The following is a 13,426-nucleotide window of genomic DNA, read 5'->3' as shown; positions in this document are numbered from 1 at the left end:
ATTGTTTCTGAAACATTTACAGCTTTTCATGGAAAAGGTAAAGCATCTGTCTCCTAAAGGAGAAAAATCATTTCCAAACGGATGAAGCACCTCAGCTCCCCTCTGAAGCACACACGTGTTTCTACCCTCTCTCAGAGAGAAAGAATATGAGACACAGATGTTATAAACGGTTCATCAAGTTCACACCTCCTAGCTAAAGAACAGAACTTCTGTCTTCCCCCCTTTAGTTGCAGTCTTTAACCTTAAAGCAATGCTTCACTGTTGAAATACCTCTGGATCTGGTGATAGATCAGAGTGTATATGAATTAAACAACTCATCCCACAAGCAACAGGCTTGGCTCCCTTTTGTTTTGTGTTCTCCCCCTCCAGAGCATTTTGGCTAGGACTGCTCTCTCCAGAGTTCTTTCTGCTTCCCTCTGGCCACCACCTGCAGCACCTCCAGCTCCTTCCCTCCTTTGCTAGCCACAGGGCACCCAAAACACACGCTGAAAAGTACATCTGCCAGCTGCCAGGCCACTTTGTGAGAGACGTCTGCCCTGCTGGATGGACAACCCTTCCATGTTTCTTGAGTGCATGCTGCAGGCTCTCCTGAGCCTCTTTCCTGCTTCTGATTATCATAAAACTGATAGGATTCAGTCTCCCTGTAGCCTCTATCCTTCTGTCAAACATGCTTAAAACCACATGGTTTCAAGTTAACAAAGGAGGACAGCAGTCACTTCAAAATCAGGTATCTTCTCATATAAGTGACTTAGCACTTCATTCGTATTTTTCTGGACTCATGAACTGTTGTTCATAGTTGTTGCATTTCACAGTGGCTATCCCATGTAAAAAAGAAAGGGAAGGGAAGGGGAAGGGGAAGGGGAAGGGGAAGGGGAAGGGGAAGGGGAAGGGGAAGGGGAAGGGGAAGGGGAAGGGGAAGGGGAAGGGGAAGGGGAAGGGGAAGGGGAAGGGGAAGGGGAAGGGGAAGGGAAGGGAAGGGAAGGGAAGGGAAGGGAAGGGAAGGGAAGGGAAGGGAAGGGAAGGGAAGGGAAGGGAAGGGAAGGGAAGGGAAGGGAAGGGAAGGGAAGGGAAGGGAAGGAAAGGAAAGGAAAGGAAAGGAAAGGAAAGGAAAGGAAAGGAAAGGAAAGGAAAGGAAAGGAAAGGAAAGGAAAGGAAAGGAAAGGAAAGGAAAGGAAAGGAAAGGAAAGGAAAGGAAAGGAAAGGAAAGAAAAGAAAAGAAAAGAAAAGAAAAGAAAAGAAAAGAAAAGAAAAGAAAAGAAAAGAAAAGAAAAGAAAAGAAAAGAAAAGAAAAGAAGACCTTGAACTTTAAAACATATCACATACCGTGAGGGATGGCTGCCACTAATTGAGATCATATCATCTCTTTCCAGAGGGTTCATTTATTTTCTTCCTCTATACGTATATATATTAGGATGGTAGCTGTATTCTAACACCAGGTTAAAGTGCTACTATGAAAACAGCAGGTTAGGAATGAGCTCTACAGGTGTGCACTGAAAAAGTTCCCTGCTGCGAGCAGAAAAATGGGGGCTGATGCTCAGAAGGGATTAGGGACAGCTCAGGAGCAGATAAAGGGAAAACAGCAGAAAGCTGTGTTCTCACAACAGGAAGCTGTGGGAGGCTTGGGGAGGATACTGAGCCACTGTTTGCTAAGGACTTGAATTAATGTACTACAGCTCTGTAATGATCAACCCCAGTGAACAAATCCAGACTGGGATCCTCTGAAGGAATGAACTGCATCAGCTTACAGGCTTGATACTGAGAAGGTATTATACGAACAGTACTCTGCCTTCATAATACAGGTCCTGAAGTCCTGTCTCCTATGTGCAAACCAGACAAACTGTATGAAAAACAAAGATCTACTGGGTTTCACTCATTCTGGCTAAGATTTCCTTATCTAATTACAGCCCTGCAGTAACCCACCGTATAACAGACACCCTGCACAGCAGAATGCTTCAGTTCCTCACCCATCCTGTGGTCCTTGTGCCAGGCATAGCTTGACAGCTTGTTCTCCTGTCTGCTGAGCATATTGCTTGCATCCATTGCCCAGAGCATGAGGAAGCCATGGCCCTGTTCTGTGCTCAAATATCTCCATACTCAAAGTCCTTACAGAAGTAGTGCTCACTGTATCAGCATAAGGCTGTGGATTCTACGATTCTCAGCTGCCATGGAGCTGCTCAAATGCTGACTCCTTGGCTATCCTGGCCCACAACCTAAATCTTGTAATATTTTCTAGCCCCTCCAGAATGAGATGCTGCTGCATAGGTCTCATGTTTTGAGCCTGAAAGCAAACAGTACATTTGGGGAGCCTTGGACTTAATTCAAAATAGATGAAGTCCTTTTCCAAAAGAAACAGGAACATTAAAGCCTTTGTAATGGAAACAGTGAGACATGGACTTCAGACTGATCAAGCTGAAGCAATCTTCAAGGCAATCTTTTGTCACAAACGAGCAATATTTTCATTCCCCTCCCCTTAGCAGACCCATGTGATATAATTTATTTCATTTGCAACTGGCATCAACTCATTTTCCAAAGTCAAACACATCTACCTTCCTTGCTTCTCTCTCTTGGGACTCTTTGAAAGAGAAGGAAAACATCAAGACTAGACTGTGTTGTGGGATTTAGCATGTCAGGAGAGAAACAACAAAGAACACAATTGCAGGAATGATATATGATACAAAATAAACTTGGAAAAGAGAGGAAAAAGCAGCACAGACAAATCATCTAATCTATAGCAGCAGAGATCCTTGCATAAATTCCTCTATAATTTGCCCCATCACAATCACTTGGTTTAGGATTCAGATGTACTCCGATTCACCACTGTCTATCATTCACATTCATAAAACCAGTGCTGCTTTGAGTACACTGCTTGATCATAAAAAGATTTCCTTCCCCATCTCTCTGCCAGCACAAAAATCTCAAGTAAATATGCCACATGGTATCACCTCCTCACAGCACACAGAGCTGTGAGTTGTGCCCAATCACCATTTATCCATGTCCCTTGAAGTGCTGTGTGGTGAGGACTGACTCACGTCACCGTATCCTATACTTCTAAGAGTACTGAGTAGAGTTTCCTTGGTAGTAGCATCCATTTTGTCTACCTAATTTCTCCTTTTCTTGGAATTTCACGAGATCACCTCAATTCTGTGTCACAGGAGAGTACATGCAATGGCACAAGGGAAAAAAATCAGTGTCAAACGAATAAATGACTTCATCAAAAGACAATATCGCTGCCTGGCATCTGCTTACATCTCAGATGTCATCACATAATGCTGTCAAAACTCAAGCAGTTTCGGGCAGTAGCTCTCATTCTGTCACTGATATCTCCCTAATAGGGTGTTTGTGGCACCCCTCTGAGTTTCTTGCATCCTTTATACAACATTCTGACTACAATCCAAAACGAATCCATTCTTCTCCTGTCTTTCAAAGCTCCTGCCTGTCACTGGCCACCTTTCACTTCCAAGGTTAAAGAAGCTTGCTGGAACTTATGTCAGCTTGAATTTTCAGTTACTCCACAGTGAAGGGATTGCATAGTAACACAAGCAGTGCTTTAAATATGCAGAAAAGAAGTGACACCTTGGTAATGAAAAGGTGATCCTTCTGGAGAAAGGGTTCACTCTCTAGCAGCAATGTGCAAAGAAATGCTAAAGCCTCATTACTACTCACAGCTATAGGGAGATCTCCTTCAGCTCAGTCGATAATTGCGTGGAACCAAAGGACCAGGACCACGAAGGTAATTTGTCTGAAAATAGGAACAGGAGAGAAATCTTTTCTCTAACAGTTTCATATATTTGCAGTTGGCTATAGTATTCTCCAGTCAACACTCCCACCTTTTACACAAAAGCAGAAAACATTTCCCCATTACTTTCTTTTCTATCAGCTGCTCAGGAAGCTTTCATTTTAACTTTTCAGAATGTTTTTATAGGTATCATGACTTGTTTTTCCAACTTCTATAAACGCTGTTCCATCCTGATGACTAGTGGAAAAATCTTTTTATGGAAAAACTGTGGATATGACATAATACAGATTTTCTAAGTCTGGGAAAAACTTCTGTATCAAATAATTTATCTATAATACTCTCTCATACCTGTATTCATAGCTTTTAAAAATGTGATCGGAATTACTGTGATTTTTTTTCCTAATAGACCAAATATGGAAACACTTTCACTGCAATCTAAAATTTAAAGACTTCAGTGTCTGGGCAGTAGGGCTCGTGTTCATTATTTGCCCTATCCTAATTTCTTATTACTAGCTAAAATTCTGAATAGTTATCCTCTTGGTTTCCCTCATCCTATTTTTGCTGTGAATTAAAATACCTTATTTTCTAGTGCTCATATCAGAAAGTCAGTAGTTAAAATCTTTATCTTCTTCTCCACCAGCAATGTAAGAGCCATCTTGTCATTTTGTATAAACTAATTGCTTTTGCAAGGATAACCCTACTGGTGTCTAGGGAAAAGCAACACCACTTCAAAGTGCCCCAGTATCCCAGGATTCAGTGTGTCTAAAGCCACCTTTGACAATGAAGGTCTCCCAGTCCTGCACTATGGCACTGATTCAATAAGCACGCACCACAGATTTCAGCTGGACTGCTCAAGCTTAAAATCACAAAATTAAAGCCTAATGACTTTATTAATTATATTATTAGTAATGACGTATTTAGATTCCTCAGCCATTTTCATTCCAAGGTGGGATTTATGGTAGTCTGAACAAACACACAAATAAACTGCATTTGAAGTTATCAATAGCTCAGAGAAGACCACTACTGTCAAAATACAAAGAACTGAAAAAGTGTGGACATAGCTCCTTAACCACTGGTAGCCACTGGCTATATTTTGTGATAATCCCATATTAAACATGTAAGAAAGGGGGGAGAGGACTAGAAAGAGGTATTGGTAGTGGTGTGATTTCTCCTAATGACCGACACGTGTTGTTTTTCTTGATACATTAAATACATTTTGGAAACACATTTTGAGCCACTTCAGGATCTAGCATTTCATCAGCAAAACACCTTTCCTTCTTTACCTTTTCCTATACAATGTTTTGCTTTGGTGTGGGAAACAGACGTTAGGAGTGTTCTGCAAGTTACTCAGCTGGTCAGTGACCACAAGAATTCAGTGTAGTCTCTACCTTTCAGCACTTTGCTTTAGCTACAAAACTTACCTTCTTAGCAATGGACTGCTACTTTTGGCATACAAATGCTGTCCATTTGTACCATAAATAATATTTTAAAATGTATGTATTTGGACACTTTAAGTTCACTCTTTCACTGTTTTTTAGGTTGTTTTTTTGTTTGTTTGGTTGGTTGGTTGGTTGGTTGGTTGTGGTTTTTTTTCCTGATTTTTACGGGAAATACAAATTCTTTGCATTGCAGAAGCTGAATTGGTAGCTGCACCTGTTAGGTCTGTGATATCTCAGGGCTCTCTAGACAGCTTTTTGAAACCTATGTTATCTCTTGGACAAGCGAGAAGGCACTGAAGTATGCTTTTTCACCTTCATGATGAATATGATCATCTGTATCATATTAAAATGTACCAGGTCAGTCAGAACTTCTTTTAATAAGGAAAAGAAAATCAGGTGAAAGACAGAGCATGACAAAAAGAGAATGGAAAAGGGGTGAATGAACTGAAAGGAACAGGAATAAAACTCACTTGCTTCTAGCCAGAGTCAACTTGATATGTTCTCCTAGGACCCAGGGACTTCTTAATACATATTTCTATAACATGCCTCTATAAATCTGCAGAAATAAAAAGATAAAAGTTGACAATCCAAACTGGAAATAGCTTGATCCAGACATGTTAATGCGATTGTTGGTCTTGAATTAGTGCTTGAAATTTATCTCTTTCAAACAAACGAAGACTCTGCGTGTCTTCCTAGGAACAGTCCCAGGCTTAGACTGTGTTTTCCAGGAAGGGTAGACCAACGCCTGATTCATACTTCCACTATATCACAATTGTGCTATTGTTTGGCATCCTCTCATCTCTTCCACGTCAGTTGCAGATGGTCTAGAAGCCACAGAACAAGCTGTACTTCCTTTTGATGTCAGCCATCACCATCTTGTGGAATCCTTCCAGTTTACAATACACAAGGTACAACGATCCTTCTCCACATATCTCCCTTTTGACTTTGAAAAACTTTTCACAGGATTCTCTAGCTAGCCTTTCCTAATATTGGAGATAAAGAAATAACTCACACCGCTTTCATCTCACAACATACCATGAGTCCACAGCACTCAGCTCAGACATAGGAAACAGCAATTGTGAGGATCACTCAGCACCTCACACAGACTGGTGCTCCAAAGGAAATTCTTTCAAGAACACTATAAATGCTGATACGTAAGTTAGTGTTATGCCATCCCTCCGGATTTCGCTGTCAACCCTGATCACCTTGCCTCAAATATGATGTAAAAGAAACAAAAAAGGGTTCAGAGAGTAAAAAGACTCATTAAAACCCCCAAGAGGTTTCCATATGCAAAAAGTTTAGATGTCTTCAAACTGACAGAGAAAATGAAAAAGACTGAACATAGGAGATGTGATATAAATGTAACTGCACAGAGAAAATAAAATAAATCTGACCTCCCAAGAAAAGAAGGGACAGTCATTAAAACTAAAAGACAGAACATTAAAACCAATAAAAGGATTATTATTTTTTATCCACATACTATATAATTAACTTGCAGGACTCTGCACGAAGACATCACAAGGGCCAAGAGGTTTTGAGAGTTTAAAAAGGCCTAATTATTGCCATAACATTAATAACAATAATAAAGCACCATTACAATCATTATAAACATAATTACAGAAATAACTGGCATAGTAGTCAATAAACAGAATATCCACAATTGTGGTACAATAAGGCATGAGGACTGAGAGCTGCCTGTGTTTAAAGACATAAGCCAACTTCAGTTTGATACATTCTAAGGAGAAACCGCCCCCATAGGAGAGGTTAAATCACTATTACTCATCACTAGGAACTTAGCAATTTGTTCTTGAAGGACCCGATATTGGGTTCTGCAATGCTTACTGTGTGGCTTTCTAGAGTGGGGTCTGAAAGCTCATCAGTCAAGTGTTCAGCTGGATATCCTATACGATAGGGCTGGTACAACCAAAATCCAATCTTTGTAAAGCAGAATACATTTCTGCTCTTCACTACTTTTATTTACTTGTGGAAAGTGAGATGGTTTTGGCCATCCCTTTTAACGTACATCGTGAAGTGGGGGCAGAAAGGAAGAACAGTTTGTAGGCATGACAAAACATGCTAATGATACTGTTTTGTTATTTGGTGATTAAGATCTGAAAAAGAACCCTTTAAGACAAAGTACACTTAACCATCTACAGATCTCCACAGGACAGGCTAACAGATCTTTTCAGTACCGCAAAATGAAGTTTAAATGTGGAATAAACAAAAAATCAAATTCTCCATGAAGTTGAGCCAATTCACAGGGAGCCAAAAGTACCTGCTGTCTTATACGGATTTCTGTCCATGCGGGGTCTCTGATGCATAATTTCGGGTAAAATGGTGAGGCAGCCTTTCCCTCAGTGGTATCATTAAAAGAGTTTTTCTCCTTTAAAGAGCTGCCCACTTCCACGAAACATTTTGAAGCTTTGGTACTTTGGCCACTTTTACCCATCAAAGTTGGCTGTAAGTGTCTATATTCAAAAGATTAAAGGAATCTGAGACAGGTATACAAACAGAGGGGTTTCCAGAAATCTCACTTCCTTGGGGAGCCGCACCTAGGGAATACTTATGGATGTGGGCAGACTCAGAGTTATTTTGGAGAAGTTCTATCCCTATACAATCTCCCAAGCCTTCCTTTGTGGAAATCAAACAGTACCAAAAAATGCAAGCACACAGAGGCATGTTTCTGCCCACATGCAACTGCTGCATAGATTTTTATAAGTAGAGGCACTTCTAGAAGAGCCAGAACCCAATTAAACTAAATAAAACTGGACTCCTAAAAGCTTGTTTTATTTTCATGCACATTGGAACATCTGAGCTGACACAAAAGCATGCACTGCAACCTAGAGGACTACCTCCGGTTCCCTAACTTCCAGACAGAATATAGCTGTGAAACCAAAATATCGGTTCCTTCAAAACAGAAAAAAAAGCAGTATTCTGTCGGTAAGCAACAGTCAGTCTAAAGCTTCAGAAGAAATAGAGGCAGTAACACACAGTCTTACCTGCACAAGCCTGTGATACCAGCCTTTGAGGGTTTTTTTGCATCTGCTCTGTAACGATGCATTTTTAAAAATACAGTTCTAGTGCTCAGGAATGCCAAGAATTTAGGAAGAGAGCCACAGCTTAAGAGAGCAATTATTTGCCAGTAAATACTCAATTTGCTTGTCCTGTGATTTTTCTTCTCCTAACTCGCCCTCTCCATAATCCGTCTCTTGCCGCGTCATGAGCACAAGAAGTCTTTTCTTCATAACATAACACTTCAGTTAGCTATTTTGTTAGCATTAATTAAGAATTCCCTCTTCTGGTCATTTTCTATACTCTTACAAACAGCACCTTGAGCCCCGGACATTAGAAGGCAGTGAGTCAGTGTGTGGGATTCAGCCACCGTTTATAAACACCTTCAACCACATTCACCCAGTTTACAATATTCAGGACATCTCAGCTGAATTACTGCTTTGTGTCCAGTTTGTATTCAGATGGGGGCCATATGTTCCTCCATGTATTAGAGCAGAGCTCATTAGCACTGCTGCAGTCAAGCCACAGCAAACATATTCTCTCTTTTTTTTCCTATCTTGCCTCCATTTTAACCTGATTAAAAACATTTTCTCCAGGGTAGATTTCTGGATAAGAAGTACTCGAGTCAAACGTACCGTTAAAATGGATATGTGTAAATTTAAAATTACTTTTAAAATTAGTAGTTGCTTTTGCTGCAAAAGAACTCGGCTGCACTTCAGGATTAAACTAATTACCAAAAGCACCTTTTAAAAGCATGGAAAAGCCTTCACAAAAACTGTTGCAGCAACCACAAGAGCTAAATATTCGGCGAGCACCAAGACCTAGAAAAATTCAGTATTCTAGCTGAATTTACCTTCTCTCAAGGATTTAGGCACATAACCTGTTTTTAAGGAGGGTATGCATCTGTGCAGGCAGCATCATACAACTAGATGAACACCTTGCAATAATGGGGGGAGTGGGTGTAGTTAAAAATCTGGATGTGCAAATTGTATTTCCTGAGGAATTTTGTGTAGGCAAGCCCCATTCTGCTCAATCAACAGTAGGCTGAGAAATACTGTATTTGGCAAAAAGTTAATAAAATACAGAAGGAGTGACTTGAATCACTCACATTAATTGCTAAATGAAAATCCAGGTTCTGAAATACAAAACAAGAACACGCTGATAGGCAGCAGCAGGAAAAAAAATAAATGACCCACTTGGGACCGAATGGCATCAGAAAGATTCCTTTTAAATCCATTATAAGATAGAAATGGATCACCTTTCAAAGTCAGTTTGGGTCTGGTTACTTCTTACATGAGTGAAAACAACTGGTGGGCCGAAGACTGACGATTAACATCATGTCATGGACACTTGACTACATTTAGAATTACCACGTGTGTTTTATACGATGCGGTGATATTGCAGAAACATATTTTCCACATATTCTAACCACAGGATGACAAAATGCAACAATAATTCCTTGCATACAAACATGCACTCTAAAATATCACATTCTGAGCAAGAACAGCACCAGAGCTATCAAACATTCTTAATAAAATGCATTTATTTTGTGCGTATAATGCATTTATTTTGCATGTAACCTATGTATCAGACAATAAAGAGCAACAAGTGAATAATGTGCTTAAGCAATCCAGACATCTCTGAGATTATTGTACGCATATCTCAAAGCGCCACGTGCCCAAACTGACTGTTATTTCACATCAGAAATTATTTAACTTTCCTCTCCAAACCCACCAGCCGAACTGCATGGAGATCTTTGAGCTCCGAGACCACCTTCTGCACGCAAGACACCATTTAACAAAAGTGAAATAGGATGACAAAACAAATAGCACGTGAAAGGTTAAAAATAATCAAACACACACACACACACAGAAACGCTAAAATTCCACTGCTCCATTCTTCCTTAAGCCTGACCTTCCTGTGAAAATTCTAAAAGCATAAAATACACTTGATGTTAATCCTCCTAAAAGCAGGAGAATTTCTAGGTATCCACTTAGGACCCATCACTTATCCAAGGACAGAAAAAAAGGACAGCTTTCCTTGGTTTCAATAAGATGGCAACGGAGCTGTGCTCCAATGGGAAGGTCTTGGAAAATACACTCAGTTTTGGTTGAATGGAGTTACGTACTAACTACGTGCAAGATAAACCGATGGTTCTCCCGTAGGCTTGAACTTAAACTGACAAAGTAGTTCAGAATTAGATCTAGCTATTGTCTGGTACACTCTATGTATAATTTAAGGAGAGCAGAAAAGAGTAGATGAGTCTTAGGAGGTACTTCCAGGTCAATTTTTTTTTCTTCAATATTTATGTGAGAATCTGAAAATGAAACTTTAAATCAACTTTAGACAAAACGAAAGTGCATTAGAGAAAATGAAAGTACATTAATGAAAACGAAAGTGACAAGCTGGAATTCTGTTAAGGCTTAGAAGTGAGGAAATAAAAAGCATGAAGAAAAATAAATTTGATTTTTATAAACAACTGTAAGCAGAGTTCGTTGTAATGTTCCATAATAAATAATTCTTTCTGAAAAGAAAGGATAAGGGTTTCCTAATTTTTGTTGTCTTAAAGTGCGCATTTGCACATTAATACACTAATTTGTTTTTGCACAGTGGAGCTTTTGAAAGGAGAGCTGACACACTTAATAGGGACAACTGGGTTAAATGGGAATTTACTGGATCAAGTCGGAACATAACAAATTCTTACTTATCCGGTGTAATTAATGTAAAATTATACTCTTCTCAACGGGGACTGCATGGTAAAAAGGGATATCTGGTTTGCTTCAGAGGTGCCCCCATTAACTGGATTTTTGAAGGCTCAAAGCAATCAGCTAGCAGAGCCAGACACTGTCCTCAGGTAACCTCGTGCAGTTGCCTTGAGTGCAAAACGCTGTCACTTCTCAGACTTCACACACTGTGATCTGCTTCCTTCCTTCACAGCCGTCCCCCGGGGGGCCGACAGCGAAGCACGGCCGCCCCTCCTCACTGCCTGGCATTGTGCTTCGGCAGCGGGGCTTGTGAGGCCCTGCCTCTAAACGGGTGCTTTCTGGCAAGAAACTGCTCCTGAATTTGGAACGGACAGACAAATGGATACGTGACGACCGTAACTTTTTAGATGCACTTTTGGTTTTCTCTCCGGTGGAAGCTCCCTGTTTGCTTTCAGTTTCAAAAGTACGTTCATTTTCTGAAACTAGACAGACTTCCTCTGGTGGTTTCTTGCAAGAAACATCACCCTCAGCGTGCCTCTCAGCATGCCTTGGTGCTTTCTGGGAGGGGGTCACAAAGGCTGGCGGTACTGGTGCCTCCAACCCATCGTCTCCTCACGGTTCTGGCTCTCAGCATTACATACAATGGACCCAATGCCATGTGCCAGCTATAGCTGGGCACTTCCAGCTGCTACAAAAGAGTAAAACAGAACTCAAAATAGGAAACTTAAAGAAAAGGCAAATACGTCCAGCAAATGCCATCCATGTTTAGGAACGATAAGTGAGTAACAAAGGATTCAACGGGCCCAGGAGAATTAAAATTCAGGTGCTAGATGCTGCACCTTTATCCAGTTAATACCTACTGAAATCCACAGGCCAGCTGCTGACGCTGACGCAACCCTGAGCTCCTTCTGCCGGAATCCATTGCTACCAACACCAAATTTACAGAGGTGTGCCTGTCGGCAGCCCAGCTTAAGGAGAGAGAGCTCCAGCTGGAGCCACTTGGGCGGTCTACACTGTTACCAAGTGGCAAAGGAATTGGGGGTCCCATGAAGCAGTTGTATCCATGAATTGGCTGGGTTTTTTTTGTGTGTGTGTGTTGGGTTTCCCATTTACCTCTGCTGAAAGTTGCTGGAAAAGAGCTGGCTTGGTGTCTGGTCAAAGATTCTTTCTGGAGGGATTTTAACCAACTATCCAGGTGCTCAGTTTATGCTATTAATGTAAATTCCAGCTCTGAGCTTTTTTTTCTTTTCAGTTTCTTTACATCTTTACTTACAGCTCTTGCATTGCACTTACTTTCAGGTCAGGTTTAAACAACCACCAGGAAAAAAGAATGTAATACATTATCCTATCAGACTAATAACACAGCTTACATGCCCTTTAAATCAGAATTGCTTTCCCTCAGCAAATGGTGGATAAAATCGTTCTAGACTGCAGCAGATGGAACTGGAAACCTTTTCTTCCTGTTTATATCTGGGGCACATATGATCAGACTATGTGAATAAGGCTCCAGCAAAACATTTCAAAAAGAAGTTCATCAGGAACATGAACAGTTGCAGAAAATAAATATTGGAAAAAATGTAACATTAGAGCTCTAAAACAACTCCTTTCTCCCTAAAAAGGGGATTGAAAACTCCGAAGTACTAAGTCAGGCTGGGCAAGACCACCCTCAAGCATGAGAGGAGCGTGCAGAACTCTCTTGTATGTCATCAGCCCTATTCAACAGCTGGGGAAAAAGTGGAGGGAGAAGCAAAGGTTTCCTAAAGCAGCCGCTGACAAGGCACACACAGCAATGAGCACAGACTGCCTTTAAGCATGGTAGATCTCCAGCACGGGGCAACGGCAGGAAAACATCCTCAGTCAGGGCACATGCAGGGAACCTGATCAACTTATGTCTTTTCTGATGCTTATTATCAATTTCCAAGAGCAAGTTCATCTTCAAAGGACCTATGCAGCAAGGAAATAGCATCCCCTTGCCCTCTGCAGCTGGGGAACATTGGCACAGACATACTGACTTTTCCAAGGTTACAGAGCCAGAAATGAGAAAAGAACCAGATTTCTCTTGGTCTGCTGATCAGAGCCTTTAAAACACCAAACAATCCTCCCTCCAGCTCCAAGGCCACAGAGACTGCCGCTTAGTACCTTCAGAGGGCATAATCTGGACGTAAGCGAGGATGTGCAAGACAGGATGAAAAAAAACCAACACAACTCTTGTTTGATCTTCACAGGAAACCTTAGCCCTGAAGTAACCTTGAGGTAACAGGAATAATGAAAAACATGATTTCTGCTTGTGAGTTTAACACACGAGGTTTGTGGGTCATCAAAGCGATTTTGTCTCTCAAGTGAGAAAGGGTGTTTTTACAGTATACGTTCAGTAGTGGTTTTAAAATCTCTCCATGAAGATGGATACAAGCAGTTTGTTTATTAGGTTAGAAACTAAAGAGGAAGAAAAAAAACCCACAGATCCTTGGCTTAATTACTCTTAACATTTTATTCACTTAATCAGAAGAAAGAAAAAAAAATAGCTTGACTTTTTT

At 40.7% G+C, this 13,426-nt stretch overlaps 1 protein-coding gene across 6 annotated transcripts in view; it reads right to left on the bottom strand.

The window, feature by feature from the left end:
- Positions 1 to 13,426, bottom strand: part of ZBTB20 (zinc finger and BTB domain containing 20) — a 448,076-nt gene that overhangs the window by 279,126 nt on the left and 155,524 nt on the right. For 3 of the 6 annotated variants that reach the window (XM_072352146.1, XM_072352155.1, XM_072352128.1), the window contains exons 5-6: positions 5,646 to 5,731; positions 3,664 to 3,739 (exon numbers count right to left, since the gene is read on the bottom strand). The exons of the other annotated variants lie outside the window; for them this stretch is intronic. The gene's annotated coding sequence lies outside the window, so the exon portion shown is untranslated. The remainder of the gene's footprint in view (positions 1 to 3,663; positions 3,740 to 5,645; positions 5,732 to 13,426) is intronic. 6 annotated transcript variants of the gene reach the window in all.

The sequence above is a fragment of the Excalfactoria chinensis genome, chromosome 1 (assembly GCF_039878825.1).
Source record: "Excalfactoria chinensis isolate bCotChi1 chromosome 1, bCotChi1.hap2, whole genome shotgun sequence".
Taxonomy (NCBI): Eukaryota; Metazoa; Chordata; class Aves; order Galliformes; family Phasianidae; genus Excalfactoria; species Excalfactoria chinensis.
Note: the sequence above shows the minus strand (reverse complement) of the source record. Positions and strands in the feature narration are given on the sequence as shown.